Source organism: Halyomorpha halys, unplaced genomic scaffold (assembly GCF_000696795.3).
Source record: "Halyomorpha halys isolate HHAL.00 unplaced genomic scaffold, Hhal_1.1 Scaffold550.1, whole genome shotgun sequence".
In the NCBI taxonomy this organism is placed as follows: Eukaryota; Metazoa; Arthropoda; class Insecta; order Hemiptera; family Pentatomidae; genus Halyomorpha; species Halyomorpha halys.
In genome coordinates this window covers 4334-16834 of record NW_027112242.1, presented here as the reverse complement: position 1 = coordinate 16834, position 12501 = coordinate 4334, and the positions used below count along the sequence as shown (strand labels likewise).

Sequence of the window (12501 nt, the reverse complement as noted above, 5' to 3'; positions counted from 1 at the left end):
TGACATTTAATAATACTTAGTTAATCTAAAACTATACGGAGACCATTTTGAAAAACTAAATTAGACCTAAACGGTAAACTTTTCATCATCGCTTGTTCCATACAGTTTTATATCATAATTCCTTGGATGTAATGAGTTTACAATTAATGCTCGGCTAACTTGCAATTTTATTGTACTACAATCACCAGTGAATATTTAACCAATGAAAAGCCGGGTATTTTGGACAGTTTTACATATCATAACATACTTTACCATCCAATCCTCCCTCTTTAATTCATTGTCGCACATAGATATACGATACCGTCAATTGCAACATTGCGCTATACCAGCTAAAAGCATGGGAAATCAATATTTGTCATGCTTTTAGTTGGACTATTCCGATCTTATTTTCTTGTCATAGAAGCCAATATACTTTACCAATAAAATCGATTACAGAGGTTACTAAACTAATTCGATTACTCAAAGAAGCACAGAGTTCTGACAATTTAATAAAATTCAAAACATATATCCGATTAGAACGGGGGTTTCCAAAATTTTTGGCATGAATGACCTCTCCATTAAATCTCTTTATTCAAGACCTTTCTACTTCATCATATCTAAATCTTTAATTTTATTAGTTACAGTTAAAATGCTCAATTTTATTAAATGTTTTAATTTTTCGACAAATAAAAATACTTGATTATTACTTTTACGATTTACTTACGTTATGGATTTTATGATGTTATAAAAAAAACTATGATAGACTTTATTTTGGAGGCCTCTGCATTAGAATAATAAGTGTATGTCTTAAATGGAAAAACAAAATTAGGCGAGCACATCATACAATTTTCACCCTCACCCAACTTTGAGTTAAAATTAAAACTTGTTCGTTTGGGAACACAACATCTGCATTATTCACAGTGACAATACTTTTCACACTAATTTTACAAACGATCCTTTCAGTTATAAGTTGACTTATATTATTTCTCGTTGCAAACATTCCTGTCGCAAAATTATGGAAAAAACACAAAAATAACAGTTAACTAAAATTTACTTTATTTATTCAATGCTTAATTTTTATAAAATCGACATTGAAAATATCATGCTAACAATGATTTTATGGAGCAGTATTTTCATACTTTCAACTAAAGGTCTTACAAATTAGGTGAAATAAAAAAAAAATAAATAAATAAAATCGATTTCGTAATTATGCAGACGAAAACAGTTATCACACTGGTGAAACGGACAAACGTACTGCGCCTGCGCTTATTAGCGTTATTAATGCGTTTTTTTGTTTCTTTTATATTAATCAAAAGAGTTCTTTAGAAGGAGTGAGTGGTAAACGAGAAGAGCGTTGGTTAAATCCTGTGACACGTTGACTGTCTACTATAAGATAATTCATAGCTTGTGCTCTTGTCCAGGACGCCAATTACGAGATAATTCGTTATCAGTGTTATTGTCTCGGGCGCCAACTAGTAATTATAATTTGCTGATAGGCACCTCAAGTACATGACAGTAGCCAAAGAAACTTTTTCTGATTTGGAAACCGATTTAGTAGAGACTAGAGCAAGCAGTCTACTCAACTTGGCTAAACAATTTCAGGAGTAACTTGGGGTTTATATAAAGTCATAAATAGAGCCGACTGCTAATGTTTTTCTCCTAGCAGTCCCGGAGAAAAGTAAACAGAGGGCAATGGCAGATATCGTAAAATATAGAATAGTGGGAGCATGGTCGAAGTCATAAATGGACTGCCGTTTACGGATGAAGTTGGTGTTAAAACCTTCATAGTCTACTACATCTAGAAGGGAGAATCGAAAACATAAAAACCGAGGTTCAGTTCACAATCTGAGGTACCCCTTAAATGTGCTCATCAGGTACGACATGTACTCAACATGGGGAAGCGGGGTCTCCACGTTGCCCCGAACTGGTGGCATTCCAGTGTTTGATGCTATAATGTTGAGCTGAAAATGACCCCATTGACAAAGGTGAAGATGAAGACGATTTCCTGTCCATATTGCTATATTGCTAGTGCCACACCCTGCCCACCTCTTATACATATATCATATCACTTCCTGATATGTTGCAATAAAACTGCATATTTGTTTAATCCTGCGCGTAGGTTATCCCGACTTCGTTCTCAACGCATCTCATCTATAACTTCGTTGAGATTATGTCTGAGGACGGCGAGACTAAGTTATTGTGAGTTAAAATGAAATATCTCTTTTATTGGCAAATTGAAATGAAATATCTGTTATCTTTTAACGAATAAAAAACTCATTTTCCCCCTTTTAATATGAATGATGAATAGCATTTGAATTTACATATGTAAGTTTTTTTAATTAGATTGTTTTGATTAGGTATATGGTTTTATAGTTTTGTTATGTTTATTTTTACAGTTTCAACTCCTTTTGAATTATAATTATATAATATCCCAGGGAAAGTTAGTATTTCGTTCATATAGTGCTATAAAATAATGAAAATAATAATATAGGTTTCAAGTCATTTTTGAATAACTTCGTTTTTCATCCTCCCAGGTTTTAACACCGGTAAGAGTTTGCGCAAGCGCCATGAGCTTTTCAGTTCCCTCCCTCTTTTCTATTTCTGTAACAAGTTGTCATTCATTAAGTGACCGAAAGTGAGGCTGGTTGTGAATTTTTGGTTTTGTGAGATATTTATGATAACAATACTTTTGTTTGCATTCTGTATTTCTTGAGTTATGCTATAATTATCGAGTGATATTAATACAGGTTAATGACACTACTTCTTTATCATTGTAATTTAGACTTAAGTACATTCATATCCCATGAATTAATTCAAAAAGTAGTTATTTGTCTTTAAGAATGTAAGTCATAGTTTCATTTATGTAAAGTGTGTGTATGAACTTCTTAGTTTTGTGTTTTTCATTAGTTCTTTAAGTTTAACTTAACTACTCCTTAATGTATATTTCAATTCATTGATTAGTTAAATCTTTATATTTGATGTGTTTCTTCTGCCCGATACTGAATTATATATATATATATATATTAGCTTATTTGTATAAGTTTTAACCATTAAGTATTCCTCTTTCAAACTAATGCTACTAAATACCAGAATTGTTTATGTAACTTATGATTTATAGAATGGCTGGTGCTGGGGATGCTGGTAATTCATCTAAATCTTATGATGTTGAAAATCCTGCTCGTTCTGGAATAATTAACTTCCCCTGTGAGTATTTTTGAAATTTGCATTCTTTCAGTCAGTAAAATTGATTAGTTTTCATATATTTTTCTAAATTTTAATGTTTAGTAATAGTAAGAATATTTTGTGATTTGTATTTCTTGTTGTAATCATTAATGGATGAAACAACCTGTTTTAACTGCGTCTATAGAATAATGTATGCCTAAGTATTATTTGTTACACTGAATCTTTACTTACTTTATAATTTCCTTTGAACACTAATTAATTATTTTATATATCTTGGTTTAATCAATTAATCATCACTTAATTGAAATATATATAACTATTAATCGAGAATTAATTCTGTAGGATTAAGTTGCATATTTTACTGCAACAGGTGCTTCATGAACTATGTTTTGAGATTTTTTATTTAACAGAAGCCTTTTAGTCTTGTTTTATTATTAATCAATGGCATTTTTTATTAAAGATATTTGTAGTTTAACCATGAAATAGTTCTTGACAATTTCTGTGAATTATTGAAAATAACCAATATTTTATTGTTTATTTTTAATTTGAAATTAAATTTATTTTTGATGAAAAATCATTAATAGTTCATAAATTTCAGTATTTATTTTTTCTGTTTTAATATTATTAGTATCAAACGGTTTAACTAGAAAACCCACATTCTCGTCTACAGGAAATTGTATTGTAAACATGAAAAACCTCTAATTTTAATAAAATAAGGTTTTTAGAATCTCGCTTCTTTGTATATATTTTGGAAAGGTGCAACACACATTAAAAAAAAATTAATGTAAGTTTAAAAAATGTTTATTTTGCAGGTAGACACTTCTATTTTTGTATTTATTATTCATTTTGAAGAATTACATTGTTTTTAGTCGATATTTTATCTGTTTGTTATATTTATCTATCTCTTAGAGAACTTAAATAGGTTCAAGAGATAAGTTATTCTTTCCAAACAGGAGATTGCACTTTATCCTTGTTCTTACAATCAGAGGTTATTTTTAGAAACTCTGGTATACTGGAATTTTTAAAAGATAAACATTCAGTTGATGAAAACTAATTTTTTTTTGCTTTTTCCATTCTATATTATTATTTCCATTTCAGCGCACTTACACCAATTCAAATTTAATAACATTTTGTTATTGGAAAATGTTAAGTTTTTTATTATTAGTTTATAGAAGATTTCCTATAGTAAAATGAGTTAGTTATTAAAGTAGTTGATGAAACAGTTGTTATAAAATAGTAGTTCTTTATTTTTAGTGGCTCGTTTATTTGGCACATTTTTAAATTAATAATACATGATGTTTTAATTTCTTTTTTATATTGATTTCAAAAATTAGTTCAGTTACAAAGTATGAATTCTTTTGTTAAAATTAATTTTAACAAAATTATTTTCCCATCGAACCATAATTATTCTGTAAATTTATTCTTTGTGGGACAATCTTGATTTACTGCATTCACCTTCATCTATTATGGGCATAATAAATAGAAATCAATTTTTTAGGAATCTGTTATGGCATAAGGTTCCCATGGGAAACCCACTGAGATAATTTAGTGCAATCCAAACCAGGGCTGGTTTGGTAATGCTTTTATTCATGATTTCTTCTTTCTTACATTGATGTGAGTTTTTTATGTACAAATTGAGTGTTTATTGGTAAAAATAAAAAAAAAAAATTGATTACCCGTTCTTCCTCTGTAATAAACGATTTGAAATTTATTTGTATTGTCTTTTTCTTCGGATACTATTAATTTTTTAATGCTGATACCTCAACCACATATTTCATTTTTGACTCCGTAGGTATTCATATTATAATTAACATTTCAATAAACCTGCATATGAGTATGTTTCCCCTTTTATTATTAATTTTTTTGGGGGCTTAACATGTATAGCTATTTCTCGTCTATGATATAGATCAGTAATGGTGGAGAGTATCTCACTGAACAACAGAGAATTACCATCACCACCGCGAACCTCTTCGACTACCACTGATTCAACCAGAAGAGCTAGTTTCAGTCGGTTGGTGATAATGGATTCTCCACAACAGGTTCCTGGTATAAATGCTTTTTGAATTTTGATCTCACAATAGTCACACTGTGTGGTTTGCATTTATGCCATTTTGCTATTGTTCAGATTATTATAATTAGAGGGAATGTAATAGTGAAATGTAGATAAACTCGCTTTATCATTAGTAAATTTTAGGTATCGCCATTTCAATAAAATAGCTTCTGATAATATGTTTTTTTCGTAGTATAATACACAAAAATATTCATAGAGAACAACAAGATTTCTATAAGTTGAAAGTAGTTTCACAGTGTGAGTTAATGTATGAGTAGCATAGAACAGTATGCTCTGCAGGAGAGCTACAGCAATTGTGTAAACGTATTATGTGAGTTACTGTAAATGCGAGTAGCATGCTTGTCACATCAACATATTCTGTTTTTATTGCCCGTTTGCCTTCGTCCATCATATTACCTGACACCGTTTGAGCAAAGCTGGTGCATTCACTTTCCCTCTCAATAATTGTTGTATCCTGATTCGTTTGTATGAAGTGTTTATTTTTTGTTAATGTTTGGACTCAAGAATCTATTTATCAACATTTTCGGAAGGTATTCCATCCAGGATAGTGTAAAATTATGGAGTTGTATAAAGGACATGAGAACTTGCTGGACACTTTTGACTCTAATTATGAAAGCAAATTAAATGGCTTTAAAAAAGTTTAGTGATGTGTCAAACTATTTTTAAAAATAGATTTATCTTATTTTCACATTTATCTATTTCAGCGAATAGTATTATAGTTGAACATCTATAGCTGTCTATTTTATGATATTTCTTTGGTTTCGAATAATTTTCTCTTATCACTAAGCTTGCCAGTTAATTATAACAAAAATATTTCAAGTAAACCGAAGACTAAAACCAGCAACTGTCCATGCAAGTTGACTTAAGAGTAGCTGTCGTCTACCTGTAAGGAAGGGAAGGTGTGCTGCCCTTATTAAGGGTATTTTTTTTAAGTGAATAGTTATGTTCATTAAAATAGTATTTTAAATAGTTGAGCATTGTGATCTGCTATTCATTTTTTGTCTTACTTTTCTGATATTTCTAATTGAGAAATTTATTGTTTAAAGGAAATCACATTTTAAAGCCGTTGATAAGCACTATAATGCAGGATTGGTTTTTGAATTCTTCACATTTTGTAGTTAGAATTTCTATTTTTCTGTGTGTGAATTTCGTTAAAATTCACTTATATTTTTGTGCGTTGTGGATAATAAGTATTTGCATGGTGTGTTTTGTGATGGTAATTTTTTTTGTTAAGTCCATAAATTGTTTTTTTTTTATTTAAGGGCCTTAAACAATCAGGCGCATATTAGTTGCTATTATCATAACGTTTGCACATTAGTTTGTCTTATTTACTAATGTATTGTTGCATTATTTATTATTCTATGTACCATACAATATTATTATTTTTTAGTTATTATAAATAAATGGTTGCCAACTGTTTTCTTTCTTTCTTTTTTGGCGCTCCCACCACTCAAATTTTTGTATTACCATACACTAATCGGCTTTTCGACGAATATTTTCCGAGAACTTAGTTTTTTTCGCATAAAAACTCAAAATGTTCGCCTTTTTTCGGTTTTTCACTTACATCTCGAAAACTATCTCTTTTTTTCTGAAAAAATACTTTGTTTCAGAAATTTAAGTAAATCAGACTTTCTACATTTTATGCCTTTTAATATTTTTCTATAATATCAATCTTTAATCCGCAAAGGAGCTCTGTATGAGGAGAATAATACCTAAATTACCAAAAAGTAGCGATTCGTTGCTTATAACTCGAAAGCTTAGTATTTTTCGAGGATAATGTTTCAATATACAAATAAAGCAGATAAAGGTTCCCCTAAAATGCGTTTATTATATTTTACTTTCAGCAAACGCCGAAGTAAGCGCTTAAAAGAAGTTCCTTGTCTGTTTTCTGTATGAAACTAAAAAAAAACTCCCTTCCAACTGTCCGGTTTGACCTAGGCCTACCAGACATTTGTAGAATAGTTTTTGCAGGGATGTGACCGTGATTCTGAAGCGCAATCACAATTAAAGGGAGTTTTTCTACATTTTACATTGACAACCGAAAACTGGTCTTAGCGAGGTCGAAATGATGGTTGGTCGAAAATGAAATATAAGATTCATCTTTCGTATGATAATTTTACTGCTTTAATTTTTATTCTATATTTATCTTCGAAAAATTTATGTTTTTCAAGCTATAAGTAAAATACTGAAAAAAAAATATATAAAAACATTCTATTTTCGCTATGAATCAGCCGACTTGACATTCAGATTCAGAATCCTTTTTTTTTTTTCAATGATTCTTGGTGTTTTATCAAGAATTGTTGAAAAAAAATAATAATTTTTTCTCTAAAACCTCTAGCACCAGGGCTGCAAACAAGGACAAAAATGGTAAATAAGCGTCTAAATTTTTATTTTCTCATCCACTCTAGCTTTATGGGTCACTGAACACGAATCTGTAGTTTTCTTTTAGATCTCTTTTCGGGAACATTGTAATTTTTTTTTTACATCAGAAAATTTTAAACCCGAAAAGTGATTTTAAGCGCGCTGTTACGGCTTAGTGTAGAAAAAAATCTTGCCTATATAACGCAAGAAATTTTGTTATCTTTAGTTTAGGTGTAGTAGTTGGTGGAAAAACAAAAAAATATAGTCTAAATCTTGAGTATTTTATTTTTAAACAAGATTCCTGAAAAATATCTCTCAGCAAACTCTTCATATTCTTGTTCAGCGACCCAAAAAATTGGGGTGGGGTGCCATAAAAGCACCTAAAACAAAACTTGCACCTGTTTGCCCTCTCATGTCCTGGTTTGACTGGACCACTGGTGGCATTTAGACATTATAAATTGAATGCCCACTGGATTACAAAATCACCTAGCTTCGAAACTACTCAAAATGAGATTTCTACTAGTCCTTTTTTTTAATCTACTTTTAGCTTTTATTTTACAGATGGAAAGTTTTTAAGACCCAATAGATTTATTCAAATTGAATTAATTTCTTTAATTTTATGTTTACAATAAATTAAATAAGTAAAAAGGTTATCATCGTAAAGTATTGTGTGTGTTTATTTCTAAAACCTCTATTATGTTTTTCAGCAACCGATCCAGTGTAGCTCATCTCTGTCATATGATGTTTAACTGAGGTTTTATTTTATTTTTTCCAAAACGTATTCATTTAACAGGGAAAGAATTGATGTATTAGTAAAGTCTTTTCAATTTGAGGAAAAAGTTCATCTCAAATATTTTATTTCACTAATCACGTTTTATGGATTTTTCATATTTTATTTGGTCGCTCTCATTGAAATATTCGAAAATTATCAAGTTCCCTTAAATTATTCAAATAACCAATCATCATTCATAACCCATTCTTAATACATGCCCCACAGATGGACCCGAACAGTTAGGTAGGAATGATAGACTGCTGCTGCTGGGGAAGGTGAAACAATAGCGTTGCCTAGATAGGACGCGGACAATACTCTATTGGCAGAGGAAGCTGGTCGTTATCTGGGGGTCTTTGTCGCCTGCTGGACCGATATGTGTTCAGGAATGGTGACCATCCCCTTGGATCCTATCTCCATCGGTCACCGGGTCAAAAGGCTTCTGTCAAAGGCTAAAAACATTCGTTGTGTCTTTTGGGTGTCATTTGCATGCGGGATTCTAGGGTGGTTGATCAACTTATGTTGACATGATATTTTGTCATTCGTATTTATTGCTTAAAAACTAACCGCTTAATAAAAAAACAAAAAAAAAGATAGGATATTAGGTTTATTATTACAGACGTTCTATCATCTTACTAGCGCATGCGGGATTCATGGTTTGTTATGGAAAAATCCATATCCTGTATGCGCCTACCAGTTTGATGATAGTCTAAACTATTATGTTGTAACAGGCCAACCGTTTTGTTAACTTATTAAGTTTTCGTCTCCTTTTTGCGGAACAGCGTTAGTTCAATTTTGTGATCACCCTTCCTTGATTTTTTTTTTGGCTGTAATCAAAAGGGAAAAGTTTTTAAAATTACTTGCCACAAAACCATATATTCACCATATCTGGGTTACATTTAAAGATTATTTAGTTAAGTCAACACCTTTATCAAGAATGAAGATTGTCTGTTATAGATTACTTACGTCCAAAATACGTTTTTAAATTATTTTTCACATATCTAAACTTTGTACACACGTGAAAAAGATAAACCAATGAAAGTGGTTTATTATTTGTGAGGTATATTTTTAGATTTTGGCAACGTATATGTTTTGTAATATAATACTTTAAATCCTTTTATTAAAATCCCATAAAATTCTTTTATGTTGGATAGACCGTTCATTGAGTATGAATTTAGACTAAGGAACAAAGCAGTAATCCTTTATAGAAAGTGTTCTGTAGTTGAGTGGCCGTAATCTCGTCATGACAATTCCTATGAAGCTGAAATTTGAAAGGTGTTTTATCTAAGAGAACATTATAGCTGCTCAATCGGAAAAAAAAAAATCCAGACAAAACAGAAACCATGTAAATTGGACAAGTATTTGCCAAGTTTGGAAATTGATTATTTTTAAAATATTAGAGTGTATTATACCATCCATTGGAACAGAGCAGTAACCGTTTAATGAAAAGATTCTCCAGGTATGTCATCGTAATCGTTCTTACGCTGTATATGAACAATATGGCTTAAGTCGACTTAAGAAAAGGCTGTGTTGTCTCGGATAATATAAAGACACTTTTTGTCAAGTCAGTTTTATTATTGGTAATATAATTGTTGGTCGTTTTGTTTTTATGTATAAACTTTAGATTCTATTTAATTAATCAGATTCACTTACCCACGAAACAGATTGGTATAATCGAATTGTATTGCGAGTGAAACCTTGTAAATAAATAACGAAAAACGCTAGTGAGTAAGCCAAGAACATGTAATGAAAAAATTGTCTTTTACAACGATAACGTGTATATAATTCCCTTAGTCTGGTTTGGTTCTCTTGGCGACAAACGACTAGCCAGGCCAGGCCTGAATATCTACCAGAGAAATATTTCTGCAGCATTAAAATAACTTTTTCCTTAGGTAAAATGCCTGAAATGTGCATCACAGCATTACCAAAAAAACCGCACTAACGTTTGCGGTTTCCTTCCGGCTTCGTTGGCAGTGCTCAGAAAAAATGAACGCTCAACGATCACTGACATCAGTTGTACTTGCTCATCACCCCACTCAAACCTAATGCTACCAAACGTTCTGCGGTACCACAAACAGAAAAATAACGATGATGTTACTTTTAAAGGATACATGCTTGTTTGTTACTACTATAGTATAATGCCTGTTAAAATTGACTTCTTTTGCATTGATTCGCCTAAAAACGAACGATTTCTTAGTTATTACTATCTGTTTATATATGTAATACTATTATCGTATATAATTCTGTTTAACTTAGCAATAGATATTACTTTAGTACATCAATACTTCTAAAAATCTTTTAATATAAAGATTCATAAACTTTTTTTTTTTTTTTAATTTTAATATCAAAATCGTCATGAACAACATTCTTTTTTCCAAAGCGATTTCACCTCTTACTCAAAATATTCAGACATTCATGAAAACATAGTTCATTTTTTTTTTTTTTTTTTCAAAAACGTTATTTTTATTTTTATGAGGAGAAAATGGTTGGGGGGGGGGTGCGGTCAAAATAAAACAGAAATAAGTTGAAGGTTATTATTATTTAAATTTATTTTCAAACAAGCGGAGTTAAATTACTAAAGATAATTTCTATTGACGTTAGTAATCAATAGAGTTTCTTCTAATCGTACGTTCTAGATAATTAGATTTTATATAATTTAATGCATAATTATAGTTGACCATAGATTAACAAGAGAAGATGGTCGGAGATGCCGTCAGCAAAAAATACACAAATAAACATAAACTTATTTATTTTTACCGACGTTTCGATTTGAATTTCAGGCCTTCAACAGGGGTTCTTCAGCAGAGGTTCTGCCTGGAGTATTTTAGATAATTATTTGGGATACTTGCACCCTGTTTCTTAACGGAAGCTAATAGTATTAGTTGATATTGAACCTATAATCACTATTACTTTTTGTTTATAATAGGAATGACTAGTATTGAGATTTACAAAATACATAACAGGATTGTACAATAATGTATCAAGTAAACATTGCAAGACTGTTAGTATTAATTTGTATTTTATTATGAAACAGGATCCTGGTTGTTGAATAAGTAAACAAGTTTAACCTATGACATGGCCTCTCTAACAGAACAGAATCTTCTTTTTACTTCTTTATGTAAAATTTATAAGCAGATCGATGCATTGAAAAGATGAAAACTTAAAGAGTACATTGGCGCGTGCTTATATATAAACATATCGCCTGAATTTAACTATTGATTACGAAATAAGAAAGTCAAGAGCATTAAATGAATGTTTAGAAAGAATAAATCAATTATATATGTTTCGAAAAAAATTAACATTGAAACATAAAAAATTATTTTTATTAATCATCTATTCTCGAAACTTCTGAGTTTATTCACCCTTTAAAGTCTCTTCCCAGATTGGATAAAGTTAACTTAAATTTTTTTCTCGCTTACCTCATTAAAGATATCCTGAATTTCGTATCAGATTACGTGTTTAAAAAACAACGAAGCTGTGAAAATCCATCTCTTCTTTTAGAAACTGGTTTAGCAAAACATTCTTGTAAGGCAAGAGTTCCTAACTAACTAAATCATAAGCTGTGTCGGTCTCCACAGGGATACCCGTGTGAATTATAGAGAAGTCATGAATTTCTGAATAATCGCTGAATGGAACCCAAATTGTTTGCCGTGGGCTATGTGCATGAACGAAAAAAAGGTAATATTTTTATGAATTAACTTCTTCGCTTGTTTGTAGATTCAGTGATGGTACTCCAAGAAAACAATTTTTTTTTTGTTTTTTTAATTATTCAACCACTTAACTACTCTCTACCTGACCTCGATGAAACAATACTCCTTACTATATAGATTATACATAAGTTTTCTATCGTTCAATCGATTATAATCTTTTCTTTCCTTCATTTGTTTACCTTTCGGTTAAGTAAATATAATGGACCAGAGAATACTTTAAATATATTGTATTGAACGTCACTGTTCAGTTTTTAAATTATAAATTTGAGGGCGAGTATCGATCCTGACATGCCCTTGGGCGCTCGAGCATATTCCGTTTGCTATCTGATAAACGTCCCTTTCTTTTGCCAATTGCACTCATTTAATTTTTACTAAACTGTCCTGAACCACAGAGGCATCATTTGACGGAGCGTAATTGTTTAACCAAT

At 30.8% G+C, this 12501-nt stretch overlaps 1 long non-coding RNA gene across 2 annotated transcripts; it reads left to right on the top strand.

The window, feature by feature from the left end:
- The first annotated feature begins 2531 nt into the window (after nt 1–2531).
- On the top strand, nt 2532–10448 carry LOC106684162 (uncharacterized). Of its 2 annotated transcripts, XR_010844172.1 has the most exons (4): nt 2532–2726; nt 3098–3183; nt 4661–4950; nt 5069–10448. It is a non-coding gene; the product is annotated as an uncharacterized lncRNA (long non-coding RNA). The 2 variants fall into 2 exon arrangements; XR_001343655.3 differs by lacking the exon at nt 4661–4950.
- The last annotated feature ends 2053 nt before the right edge of the window (nt 10449–12501 follow it).